Source organism: Kryptolebias marmoratus, linkage group LG20 (assembly GCF_001649575.2).
Source record: "Kryptolebias marmoratus isolate JLee-2015 linkage group LG20, ASM164957v2, whole genome shotgun sequence".
In the NCBI taxonomy this organism is placed as follows: domain Eukaryota; kingdom Metazoa; phylum Chordata; class Actinopteri; order Cyprinodontiformes; family Rivulidae; genus Kryptolebias; species Kryptolebias marmoratus.
Window position 1 is genome coordinate 16,884,775 of NC_051449.1, and position 14,346 is coordinate 16,899,120.

Sequence of the window (14,346 nt, forward strand, 5' to 3'; positions counted from 1 at the left end):
TACAATTTGGCAAGGTCCGTCTAAATACATTTTTCTCACGCAAGTCCCCAAAAATATATATTGTACAGTTCATATATAAAGTATATATGAGTTAGCAGCTTCATATACAGGCAGGAAGAATCAGGAGTATGCAGCACTTCGAGTTTTCATGAAAATACTCATAAATGTTAGAAGAGAAGTGCCTCTTAGAATGAATTACGGTATATTCAAGGAAAAGTGAGCAGGCAACAAACAAACAAAACAAACAAAACAAAAACATTCTATTGAAATTTCCCAACCAATCTATTTTCAGATAAGAATTAATTTGGGTCTGGATAAGGACTGAGGTCCTCCATTTAAGGGGCCCTGCTGTAAATGACCATAAATGAGAGAAAACATTGACAGGTAAAAACAAAAACATTTTAGTAAAATTTACCAACCTTTCTGGGTATGGAAAGGCCTTTATTTAGGTCTGAAACTAGACTCTGGTCCATTTGGGGACCACTCTTTTAAATCTAGAAAAAGCTGTGACTATTAAAATTATTTACCATAAAAATGGAAAAATGTGTGGAGGTTAGAAATAAAAAAAACATTCTGTTGAAAAGTAGCAACCAATCTGTGTCCAGTGGTCAAGACCTAGACTTAAGTTTATCATTTGAGGACCCCTTCTATGAGAAACAAATCCTTTTCTCCCAGTTTCACCATAAAATTTAGCAAAAGAATGTTATTATTTCTGCATAATATCAGACACCTCTTTAATACAGCCTAGGACGGAACTCATTGAAGCTTTTTTGACTTCAGATTTTTCCTTCAGCAACCTAAAACAAGCAAACCTCCACCATAACTGTCTTTTAATCACGCATGCATTTCATATTCCTTTCTGCAAACAGATACGTAGACGTGGGTTTGCTCCATATTTATTTTCAGAAGACACCTATTGCTCTGAGGGTAACATTCATGGGTCCACACTCACAAAAAAACCCTCACATGCACACTCTCTGTGTCATGTTCTGAAGTGACAGGAGAGGATAGAAATAGGTCTTTTGGTGAGAAAAACAGAGCTTCACCTCAGTGTGAAGACATTCAGTAGGCAATGTGTGTGTGTGTGTGTGTGTGTGTGTGTGTGCCGCTGGCCTTGACACAGACACACACACCTTTTGTCTTCCACAATCTTGCTTACCGAGGGGCTGACAGCTCGGGAACATGCTTTCCGTACCGTAAACACTCGTCTTTGAGTGGTTCATCACTGGGGGACAATAGAGCAAAAAATATCCACCTTTTTATGTGTCCCTCAATCTTCCTTTTCTTTCATCCTCTGTGTTGACAACTGTAATCATTTCAATTACTTTTCCACAGCACTTTTGTCCATCTGAGCGCCACCATTTCCATGATATAAAGGCTGTGAATTAAGGAGCAGCGGGTAGAACATATTTGTTTCTGCGTGTTATTGTGTGTGGCTACATGCGAGCTCACCTGATCTTCAAATTAAAGCTGAGGGGAACTGTGGACAAGCTGGCAAAAGACTGGTTTCAGACCGACCTGCATCAAAACAGCCACACTGGCATGTGAGCGTTCCCCTTACTACTCAGCTTGTGTGAAGCACATTCACATCAGGGTCCAAATCAGATGGATTCTTGATAGCAGAGCATCAGGTCTCCCGTGGATCCTAATTTTAAGTTAGTGTGAATGCTGCCAGTGGTGAACAATTAAAGAACAAAGACCCCGTAATGCTGCACTGAAACATAAAGACCTTGAACTTATGCTGATTTATTTTAGATTTTTCATCGGTATTTTAGGTTTAAATGTGACTGCATTTAAAAGGAATGACTGATGGATGATTATAAAGATGTATAATGCCGGTTAAAGGCAGTACTTCGCTTGGATGCGGCTGTTGGAGACTTACTGGCGAGTGGCAATCATGAGGGAGTCTCTAAAATGGCTTGAAACGTTTGCAGGGGTTCTCAGTTTCCTCACGGCCTCGTTGCTTGAAATTTAAACATATTCAAACAATTTTTTGTGACACGTCTCCTGTGAAAATAGTCAGAGTTATTGTAGACATCTCAAACCCATTTCAGTTTAGTTTCTGTCAATTCTTCAGTTCTAATATGACACCAGTGCAGGCGCTCTACTGCTGCATAACAGAAAACATTCAAAGCTCAAGCCATGAATGTCCAGCTCTAACCATGCAGATGATAAATAACCATTGAAAAACTGGTCCAAATCTGCCCATCTTCTTTTCAAAAGTGTACTGCAGCAGATGAAATCAGAAATCTGAAGGGAGGTTGCCAAGGTGGGTGACAAAATAATGTGCACAGCCTAGAATAGGCTACCGTTTGTAAGCTACGCACACAAAAATAGGCTGTGATTTTCAAAAATTGGTCATCCAAAACACAACTACACAGCTTGCTGGTTGCAAACACACAGAACTGCAACTGAAAGTTTGCCCATTTTCTTACAATTTTCAGTCACAAACTAATCTCCCGCGATCGCAGCCCAATGAGATATTACTGCCCTTAGCACAAGTGATAGATCATGCAGAGATTAATTCCCCACTGTATGTTGTCATGTGAACCACCAGCTATAGCAGCTGGCTTGCTGTTGATACACTAAAACATGTTGCTCTGTCAAAAGAAAACATCTGGCTTTCTGCCTTTTGGAAAAACTGTAGAAAGTCGATGTTTAGAGTATTGTAAATGAACTTTCTTCTGTTTATTTATGTTCTGGCTGCGAAGGCAACAAGTCCAGGAAGGAAACTCAAACATCCCTCACCCCAACAACACTCTTCAGCTTCTCTGGGATCCCAAGGCATCCCCAGGTCAAAGACAATACAGTATATAATCCCTCCAGTGAGTTCTGGGTCTGCTCTGGGGTCCTCCTCCAATGGGATGTGCCCAGACAAACCCTTAAAGCTAGGCATGCAGCAGGCATCCTGAGCAGATTCTAAAACCATCTCAGCTTTTAATATAGACAGACGGCAGCTCTACTCTGAGTTTCCCCAGAATGACCAAGCTTCTCGTCCCATCTCTAATGCTGAGCCCAACCACAGAGGAAGCTCATTCCAGAAGCTTTTATCCAGGATCTCAATCTCTTGTTTACCACCAGCTACAGCAGCTGGTTTGCTCCTATTGCTGGTGGTCATGATCCATACCTCACAACCATTTGTGAGGGTTGGAACACTGAATGACAAGTAAATCAAGTGTTTTTCCTTTGTGGTTAATTTCTTCTTTGACAGACTAGAGCGATGCCCTCGTTATTGAAGACAAAGCCTCAATCAGTCTAACCATTTCATGCTTCATTTTGCCATCAATCGTGATCAGCACACGGAGATCCTGGAACTCCTCTGCTTGAGACAAAGACTCATCCCCAACCTAGAAAGAGCATTCCACCTTTTTCCTGTTGAGAACCATGGCTTCAGATTTGGAGGAGCTGACTCCCACTCTCACCCTGAAGGTCATGCCTTAAAGACATCAACAGAATCACATCATCTGCAAAAAGGCAGCATTGATCTTATCTGTGGTGTTCCCAGGCACAATCTCAAATTTGGTTGAGTACTGAAATGGTTAATAACTGAGAGGAAATTGGAAATGATGCAAAAAAATGGCTGTTTGCATTGCTTTACATATGTGTAAAAATAATTTAAGCAACTCATATTTCAAGGGTTTTATAGACTTTTCTTTATTCCCTCATTAAGTTAAGAGTCAAGCTTGAAAGCCAAGAATAATCTGATTTCTTAAGTGTATGCAAATGCGGTGAGTGTGTAACAGAGCCAGATCAGAGCGGTACGTTCTGTCAGCCTGCCACAGACGTGATGATTAAAGCTGAGGCGTTAACATGCTGTGCACTGGCCAGACACTGTGTGTTTACGTGTCTCTGTCACGGGGGAGGAGGAAAGTGTGCAATCACCGAACCCATGGCAAATTCACCAGCTCACCGTTTGGTCCCCGAAAACACTTCCTCTTCAAATTGTGCACAGACACACACACTCTCTCTCTCTCTCTCTCTCTCTCTCTCTCTCTCTCTCTCACACACACACACAGACATTCAGCTGATGAGATGTTTTCTGAAGGGCTCCTCCTTCAGCAGAGGTGGCACAAGCCTTTTAGCAGCTACTTATGACCCTCCATCCCCTACAATACACACTCACACACACAAGCTCCAGGCAACCGACCCGCTCACTCCCTCTTTATTCAAAGCTTGATTTCTTTTCATCAAATTTCTCCTCCCCTTTTCTCATCTCCACCTTTCTACTCAGCTGGATACTTCTTTGTGTCAAATCTGTATCCCTCCTTCTCTCCCAGCCTCTGCTCTCCCTCACATCTTTGTCTTCTTTCCATTATCCTATCTCCTGCCTCTCTTCTCGTTCTCTTGTTCTGTCGCTTTCACCACAGACCATCTTGCTCAGCTTTTATTTGCCTCCTTTTCTCAATATCCTTCGTCTTCTTAAGTTTGGCCCTCGCTCTTTCTCTGTCCCCTATTCTCCCCTCTCTTTACAGCACTCCTTCTGCACTTGCTCTCTTCTTCTCCTCTTCTCCTTCATGACCTCTCACCCTCTATTTTCTCCTTTTTGTTCTCTCTGCCCGTCTCACTTTTGCAGTCCTTTTCTCTTTCACTCTGGGTGTCAGGTCTTTGTGGAAACTCAGCCCCCGGGAGGGGACATCTATCAGAGCAAAAAAAAAAAAAAAGAGCTGGAAAACAAACTGTGGGACACAAGAGGAAGGAGAGCTGTATAAAAGGACCAGAAAAAAGGAGAGGATTGAAAGACCGACAAAGTGAAGAGAAAATGTTCTAAATTTTCTTTACTACGTCCTTTATTCAAAGCCGTTTTACTTTACAAGATGCTGTAAAATATGAGAATGTGAGATCACAACACACAACATTGTTTGAAATGTGCCCTGTTGGCCACCTGTGTCGTCTGCAGTGGTGCTCAGGTACATGATTTTCTCTTGATTCTGCTATTATTTATATACACTCACCAACCGCTTTATTAGGAACACTTTTTCAATTGCTTGTTAACATAAATTGCTAATCAGTTAATCACATGGCAGCAACTCATTGTGATGTGACGTGATGAAGATGACTTGCCGAAGTTCAAACTAGGCATCAGAATGGGAAAAAAGGGGATTTAAATGGCTTTGACTGTGACGTGGTAGTTGGTGTCAGGTAGGCTGGCCTGAGCACTTCAGAAACTGCTGATCTACTGGGATTTTTACACATAACCATCTCTAGGGGTTAAAGAGAATGATCTAAAAGGAGAAAATATCTAGTGAGCAGTAGTTGTGTGGATGAAAACACCTTGTTGATGTCAGAGGTCAAATGAGAATGAGTAGACTGGGGGAAGATGACAGAAAGACAACAGAAGCCAAAATAACCACTTGTTCCAATCAAGGTCTGCAGAATACCACCTCTGAACACACACCACGTCCAATCATGAAGCAGATGGGCTACAGCAGTAGAAGACCACACTGGGTGCCACTACTGTCAGCTATGAACAGGAACCTGAGACTACAATTCACACAGACTCACCCAAGCTGGATAAGAAGAGATTGGGAAAACATTGCCTGTTCTGATGAATCTTGATTCACTGGACTCCAGTGGCCTTCACAGTTAACAATCCAGAACTTTTGGGATATGGTGAAATGGAAGACTGGCATCATGGATGTGCAGCTGACTAATCTGCATCAACTGCATGATGCTAATATGTCAATAAGGACCAAAATCTCTGAGGAATGTTTTCAACACCTTGTTGAATTTATGCAACAAAGAATTAGACAGTTCTGAAGACAAAATACAGTCCAACCTAGAACTAGCAAGGTCTACCTAATGGAGTGGCTGGTGAGTGTACATTATATGCATTATAAACAACCACATCCCACAAGCGTACTTAATTCTGGGCATCCCTCATCATCTGGGCTCATGAAAGGCTGGCTACTTTTGCCTCATTCTGTGACTGAGCTTCTTCAAGTCTCTTCAGGTCTCCTTACTTTTCTCTTCCCCTGTGGGTTCCAGTGCAGTAATCATCGTGGAACATTGTCAGCTGGTTTCCTCAAAGTGTGTCCTATCCTGCCTCAATTTTATAGCTTCACATGATCAGCTTCTGGTTGGTACTTAAGTACAAGTCACCACTGACAAGCTTCTCAGGCCACCTGGTGTTGAGGATGTAGTGGAAATATGTGATGTTGTTAACAGTTGCTGTGTGTAACAGTGCCTTGGTGTTCCAAATGGGTCACGTTGAAAGATGGCTTTGTTGATCTGTTTTTGATCTTTTTTTGTTGTTGTTGCAACACCAACATTGCTGGGCAGTGCTACTAAGGTGTAAGTAAAAAGATTTATCTTTTCAATGTTCACTCTCTGCAGCTTTGGAGTTCTTACCTGTAAATCTATAATCCTTCTGTCTTCCTGTTGACACTTAAGCCAGTCTCCTCTGCCTTTTGGGAGAGATTTGTAAGCTTTGCTTGTGGGATGCAAGGCAGACAACAGCTAAAAAGTAGAGAGCCTCAAGTTGCTTGGTGATGGTCCTCTGGACGCCTGTGACGCTGTCCATAGTTCTTCTTCTCATGATCCAGTCGATGTTAAGGATGATTGTTGGTGGCAATACACACTCATGCTTCACTCTGTTTTTCACTGCAGTGAATTCCAACTCAGTGTAGAAGGATGAATTTCCTCTACATTGAGTTAGAAAAATATTATTTCCACTGTGAATCATAACCACTCAGTCTAACCATCCATCCATCCATTAGTATAGGGCTCACACCTACAACAAATTAGTTTGTCCATCATTACTTCATGTCTTCTAGAAGTTTATTATATCATATTTGTATGGTTGTACCATACCAATAATGCATTTAAAACCTTGTTTATTTAAAGCAGTTATTTGAATACTGCTCCCTTTCCTGACCAGCTGTAATCTTGCTGTTCTAAAATTTGAGTTATAAGCATAAAAATGTTAAAATTGGCTACCACGATTTTAAATTCACAGTAATCCAAACCTAATTGCTCAACATCAACATTCTTTTGGTAAAATAATCATGAAGCTGAAAGCCACTGAGTAGGAAAAGAATATTAATCTTGACATAGCTCAAGATTTTGAAACTGATCATTTCTTTTTGTTGGCCTACGGGGGATGTATTTGCACAAGATTGGATAGAGATTACACTTTGTCACATAATATAATTTAATTTCCAAGAGATGAAATCTAATCAACATATAAACTCCCTTGGACATGCACGATGATCAGAGGTGTCAAGGAGGCCTCATCAAATGCTTCATTGACTGCAGCGGTCTCAAATTAAAGTAACTGAACTGCAGTTTCTTTCCGAACTCTGCACCCTGTCCCCCACATTCTGCACAGGAAGTTCGTTTTCTGTCATATAGTAAATGCCATTCTTTTTGCCAGCTCCCACAGATGGAAAGAAGCTAAAGTGGATGGCTGGAATGAATGAAAAGGGGTTGTAATTGTTGTAGCCACAGAAACGCTACAAACATTGTCATGATAAAGCCTATTGAGTGGGGACAGTTTCTTTTAAAGACAAAAAGGAAAGTATATATATAAAAAACCATGAAACAACAAGTTTCTCATAAGATTTCAACTGTGTCCTCAGATCTTTTCACTTTTTCATCCCAACAAAATGGACCATCACTGAATGTGAGACTTAGACCTGAAATTGTGCACATTTCTTCAAAGATGAATGTCTGTATCCTGTTCTTTTCTTCGGTTCCCCAACCCCCCTCCAACTCTCTCTTTTCTGCCCATTTTGTTCTCTGTATGAGCTCATTGGGCTCTGATTGGAGTGTGTGTCTGTGTGTGGTGGAAAAGGGATGATTTCAAGTGTGCATGCATGTGTGTTTGTGTGTGTGTGTTTGTTAGGACATTATTTCACACCCCATCGCCGCATGCTCTCATCAGCCACCATCTCAGCCAAATGGTTTGTGTGAGTTGAAGACATTGTTTGCCTGGTGTGTGTGTGTGTGTGTGTGTGATGGAGAGCTAGCATTAGTAGTTGTTGTGTTTGCTTGACTGCAGCCTTCTGTTTGTGTGTTTTTGACCCTTTTTTTTTGTATCGTTGCCTGTGTTGTTCCCTTCTATCTCATTTGTATGCCCAAACAAGATAAAGCGTGTTGAGAGAATTGACAATAAACAGTTCAGATAAAACATATAATCATTGAAGATCAGCCAACGGCAAGGAGGTAGGGAGGTTTTTGGTCTTTTTTTGTGTCAGTTTTGCTTTTTCAACTTGATGCAAATCAGTCTATAGTCACACAAATAGCTACATTTAGAAGCATAAAATGGAAAGTGGATAGCTGCTTTTCATAATGTCGGTTGATTATGGACACTCACCTTCCCTTTGTAGCTCTCTATTTATGTTGTTGTTTAATATGATGAATGTCTGAGCTGACAGCAGGGGTGTGACAGAACTTTTTTAGTAGCTGAAACCAGCATGGTAGAACATGCTACAACAGCAACCCAGTCACCAGGAGAATAATTCACTGTTTCCATTTACAGAAAAACAAAACAAAGGATAAAAGACTATGTATATCACATTCATTTTTTTTATTTTAACTTCATATAGTGAATATTTTTGAAAATGTGTCTGAGCAGGAGAAAAAAACATGGTGATTCTTGCAGTTGCTTTGTCTTTTTCATTGGGGATTTCATGAACTAAGTATTTCATGTTTTGCCTAGGAAGGGGCAGTGATTCTCAAATATTTGAAAAGTTTTTAAAATGTACAAAATCAAACAAATAATGCGACTGTCATTTTTTTTTCACAAGCACCTGGCAGTGACATGCTGATTTGTTTCCTAACCACAATTGTGCATTTCCAGATGAGCTGCTATTTTCAACACAATAACTCCCACGTCCCAAAAATCTCAAAGTGATCCCACGTCTGTTTCTGCTATTGTAGTTTATTTTGAAAGAATTACAAAGTGGACAATATTATTACAAATTACATACTGACATGGCAATTTTTAAGCAAAACATGAAACAGGCAACACAACAGCGTTCTTGCTCCAGTTACTTAGATGTGGGCACATCCATGCATTAGGATTCATGTGATCACATTACATGCATGTGGAAATGACGATTCATGTTACAACAGCTGACAGGATATGAGGATATCCATCCATCCATCCATCCATCCATCCATCCATCCATCCATCCATCCATCCATCCATCCATCCATCCATCCATCCATCCATCCATCCATCCATCCATCCATCCATCCATCCATATCCATCCATCCATTCTTTGTCTCTTCCTATTTGTTCCTGTTTAGTGTTGCAAGAAGCTGGTACCAATCTCCAGTGGTCATTGGGTGAGAGGTGGGGTTCATCCTGAGTATGTTGCCAGTCTGTCACAGACCCACCTAGGTTATGTTCACACTGCATGCAAAGTTGGCCAAAATCAGTTTTTTTTATCCATTTGTGACCCATAATTTTTCAAATCTGACCCAGGTTACTTTAATATGTGCTGTTAAATCAGATACATATCTAATGTTTTTCAAACTGACCTTAGTCTGAATGGCAATGTCTCATTTATCGCAGGTAATGTTGCATTTGTTGCCAGTTATCCTAACATGCATGTTTTTGATCTGTGTGTGTGTGTGTGTGTGTAGGGGGTGGGGGTTTATAGAAAACCTATGCGTACACGCAGAGAGCATGCACACTAAATGCAGAAAGGCCCCAGCTGCGAGTTGAGCCCAGGATTTTCTTGCTGCGAGGCAACAGTGCTTAACCAACTGCTCTACTGTGCAGCCCTGTTGCAACTATCAGAGTTTAAGTCATATACAGTTACAAGATTATAGAAAATTTTAGCCTGTTGGGGCCCATCACCTTTCTGTGTCTGTCCAAAAGACTCATACCTGAGGCTTGCCAGGTACAATAGCTCAACAACATTCAGTCTCAGTTGGTGAAGCTTGTGTGTCTCCTGCTTCAGGGATTTCTATTTCTATCACTTTTGACTCACAAGAGTCCTCCTGCAACTGCTGTGTGGGAAGCACATCTTTTAGGAGTTCCTCCTCCATCCAACCTTACTAAAGGTCAGAGGTTCTCCTTCATGCTGCCCACAACTTGAGCAAAAACAAATGTCATATCAGTTCACTTTGCAGAGCCTTAAAGTCTTTAGGCTGACCAGGTCAAACTTTGAACAGTCACATCCAGAATCAAGCTCTAGTACCGAAATGGAGCAACTTAGGTTTAGCTCACATTCCTCCATCTTTTATGAGACCAGAATAATTAAGATGTGTTAGTTCTGTGTCACCACGGGCTAGTGATTTCATTTAATTTATTACAGATTGCAAATCCTTCTGTTTGCTCAAAAATGTTTCTTTTAGTCATCAGCTGAACACAGCATTTCTAAAACACACACTGCTTGAACTGGAATGCGATTGCATACATATTTCCAGTTCAACCCATTTTCTCCATTGGACTTCTTCTTCCACTTGACTACATTTATGAGTGGGTGAAAAAAAAAACAAATCACATCCATCTTCCCATTTGAAAATCTATAAAGCTTCATGCTTTTGTTTGTGTGTTTGCCCACATTTGGAAGACATGAGTATGAAATGAAGTGTGAAATAAGCCTCTCTGTCTCTTGCAGTGTTGCTGTGGGAAGTCCGCTTTACATGTTTACCTCACTATACTCTCCCACGCTGCCCATTAGCCTCAAACTAATGCTTCTATTTGATGTGGATTTTTTTACAAACTGGTTTGTCTACAAGTCATGTGTAGGTTCAATGAAGACAATGAAGACTTGTTACAAAGTACATGAATTCTCTTTTGATTTAACATTTTGAAAAAATTACTCACAGAGGACCAAATGCATGGTTTTGATTAAAACGTCTGCCTCTTAGCAGACTTGGACTGACCCAGTAGAGGTGAAAAGAAGAACTCATCCCATCTTACCTGTGATCAAGGATGTGTTATCTCATGTTATTCAGCATCATACTTTTGCAGGTTTAATATGAGTATAACTGTTTTCTCAAACAGAATATTCATTGACGTGTTTTGTTTTGTGGTTGGTAAAACCAATTTAGAATAGTGGGCATTTACACCTCATATTGTAAATATGAGTATCTGAGTGCTAATGTGAGCAGTCAAAATCCTCAATTTTACCCCTAAGGGTCAAACCCCAGACCAAAGAGTAGATCCCCTTTAGTTAAAACCTCACCTTCCATCCAACTTTTTCCTCTACGTGCTTTTTTCATTATTATTATTATTGGCAAAGACCTGAAAAAGATGTCAGCGTGACTCAATCAAACATTAAAAAAAAAACCCAGAAGAATTTGAAAACACATATATCCCCCTATAAGGTGGGTGAGAAACAGTATGGAGTCTTTAAAAATCCTGAAAAATAAAAGGCAGCCTCTCATTTTCATTTCAGGTTTTATATATACGTATTATAATATCCACAATGCTGCAGGGTAAATGTTACCTGCCAAGAAACCCACGCTCGGCTCTTTTTTTATGCCTCCAAGTCAGAATTTGGATGGATGCTTATGAACAGAGTGCAGATGAAGTCAGGGGCCTGCAAATGATTAAGTTCCCCTCTGATGCACTATATCTAAAGTCAGTCTGCCACTGATAAATTTATCAACATCAGACGCAGCAATTTTAAAATCCCAGTGACTCACACTTTTCTCCCATGTCTTTGTTTCCTCCCCATAGTTATCCCCCCCTCCTTGTCGTCTCTCCTCCTTCTGCTTTCTCCTCTCCAGCTGTTAAACCAATTAAATCCTCACAGAGGGTAGACTGCCCACTCTCCTGTTGAGAAAAATACAAGCAATAAAAGCCTGCTCTGTGCGGAGCCATTGTGTGACAGCGAGGCCGCCATCTTTAATTATGGCCTGCGCCTCCACCCTTCTTCTTGCTGAAAAAGAGTGGGCTGTAGGTACAGACAGCCTCTGGCGCTGGATCAGGGGGTTTGTGTGTTTTGGTGTCGAGTGAGCGGCTTTGAGGAGGTGAGCTGGTGGATGGTGCTGATCCAGGGTCTGCTCAGGGGCTCAGATTGCATCACGCAAGGTGTCGGCGCTTAATATCATTTTGGAAGGTTGGGTTTTAGAGTTTGAGGCAAGGCTCATAAAAGAGAGAAAGAAAATATCTAATTATGCAGGTATAATAAATGTATTGTATTTTGATATATGGTATATGGTATTTGGTATAAGGTTTATAAACTTTCTTGGGGACAAAGAGAGTAGCTTTGGTTGACAGAAAATGGTTTATGCTATGATCTCGGTGGGGTCTTAAATGGTGATAATATCAGAAAAGGAAAGAAAATGGGGGCGTATGGAGACCCCTGCCCCTCCCAGTGGCCTGTGCCTTGAGGGGGGACCCAGGGCAGGTCTGGGGAATGTGAGGCATGATATGGAAACAAAGCCGACTACTGTCCCCCATGGAGAGGCCCAGTCCTGGGCTACGGGGCATGAGGAGTCAGCCTTTATGGATGGAGGGATGGATGAATTGATGACTGGCTTGTTTACTGGTTAGTGTTAATAACATGCTCTCACTGGGAACTCTTTAAGTCACAGCGTTTACTGTTCAACGTGCTAATGGCTCCTTTAAAACATAAAATGTCCCTTTAAAGCAATTGTGAAACTGGCCAGGGTGGTTTCCAGACCAAATCGTTATTTGTGTTCAAATCCAACAATGTGGCTTCTCTAAACTGAAACAAACAAATTCAACTGCCCAAAACTAGGTTAAAAAAAGTATAAAAAGCACTAATAACATTCAAAAGAAACAACATGCATGTACTGAGTGAGGAGACAATCCTGGGGGCCTCAAATTGCATTTAAGAAATTCTTTATGACACTTTGTAAGAGTCTAATGCTATGCCATGTTTTTTTCAGTTTGATGGCTCCATATGTCTTAATTAGAATTAAAATGTCATAGAAAACATTGTGCCTCTTTTACCCTTTAAGTAATAGAGTGAAAAAGACTGTAATGGCACTTAAAAAACCGACTCTTTCCGGAACAAAGAAGTGTGCAGTCAAGCTGTCTGTAGGATTCTGGCACAAGTGTGCAATTCATATATGCAGTTTTACATTATTCAGCCACACACTGAGTTTTAGTCTTTCAGTCAATCACTCTGCGCTGTATTTAACAGTTCGTGCTCCAAATCTCTGCATACATCTTTGGGTTTCTTTTTTATTTCTGTCTGTTACACAAGCTTTAACAAAGAGGAGAAAGGAGGGTGAACTGAACCGTATGAAAACACACAAAACACAAGACTTTTATTATTTGTAAGTGTTTTAAGATGAAACAGGATGAGTCAAAGATGGACAAATTCCTGTGCCAGTTTGGAAGGTAGCCTAGGCTGCCGAGAATTTAGAAATTTAGCTAGCATGGCTTGAAGGAATACATTTGGCCACCATGCATGCCGAAGCTTTGACTTTCAGCCACTGCCACACCAGATCTTAGCTCAGTATTTGTAAAATGGACTAAGTTATAGCCATTCTTGTGTTTTCCTAAGGATGATTAGCTATGGTGGCTATCTCGAATTGGGTTGACTCCAAAGGTTAATCAACCGTAGATGTACAGTACATTTAATTAATATTTTCTATTAATTTCATTAAAATGAAGCCCTTGGTTTATCAGTCAGACATACACACACAGACACAGGCAATAACATGATTGCCCAATTGATAAAATAAGAAAATGAAAGGCAGAAAGACACTCACTGTCAACTGCAGAATCTGTAAGATTCTTAATAAAAACTTTAAAACGTGTTGGCTGATATGCATCGAGTCCTGTGACTGTTTCTTTTTGTTTGTTTTTTTAATAATCTTTAATAAAGTACTACAAACAGGATATTGCATCTGTCATTTCTTTTATAAACCTGCAGGGTTTTTGACGGCAAACCAAAGAAAACGTTCTGCAATAAGACATGAGCTGTAAATTCAAACATAGATGTCCTCTGATTACTTAATCAAAGAGCAATGGCATATTAATATTTGGCAAGACAAAAACACTCAGATATTTTGTTTTTCTCCACAGCTAATGTATTAACACAACTAATGACTTTTAATTGACTCAAGTCCCGGGCTATATTTATTTCATTTTAAAATTAAAGTTGGACAAAGTGCACCAACTACATGGGAAATGTGTTGGTGTTGGACAAATATAATGTTATTTTCCTTCTGTTTTTCACTGCCAAAGTCAAAGACCTGCTGAGTTTGGAGCTTGGCAGAAAAATCGGAGGGGGAGGGAAGAGCACTTAATTTGAAATACACTAACCCGCATACAATTAATGCTAAACTGATTTCCTCACAAACAATTCCTTAGGTTTCTGCATACAATGGGACTAACAGCTCTTCACCAAGACAGGACAGATTTAAGCAAATTGCCAGTGTTACCATTGTTGTTTCAGGTAATTC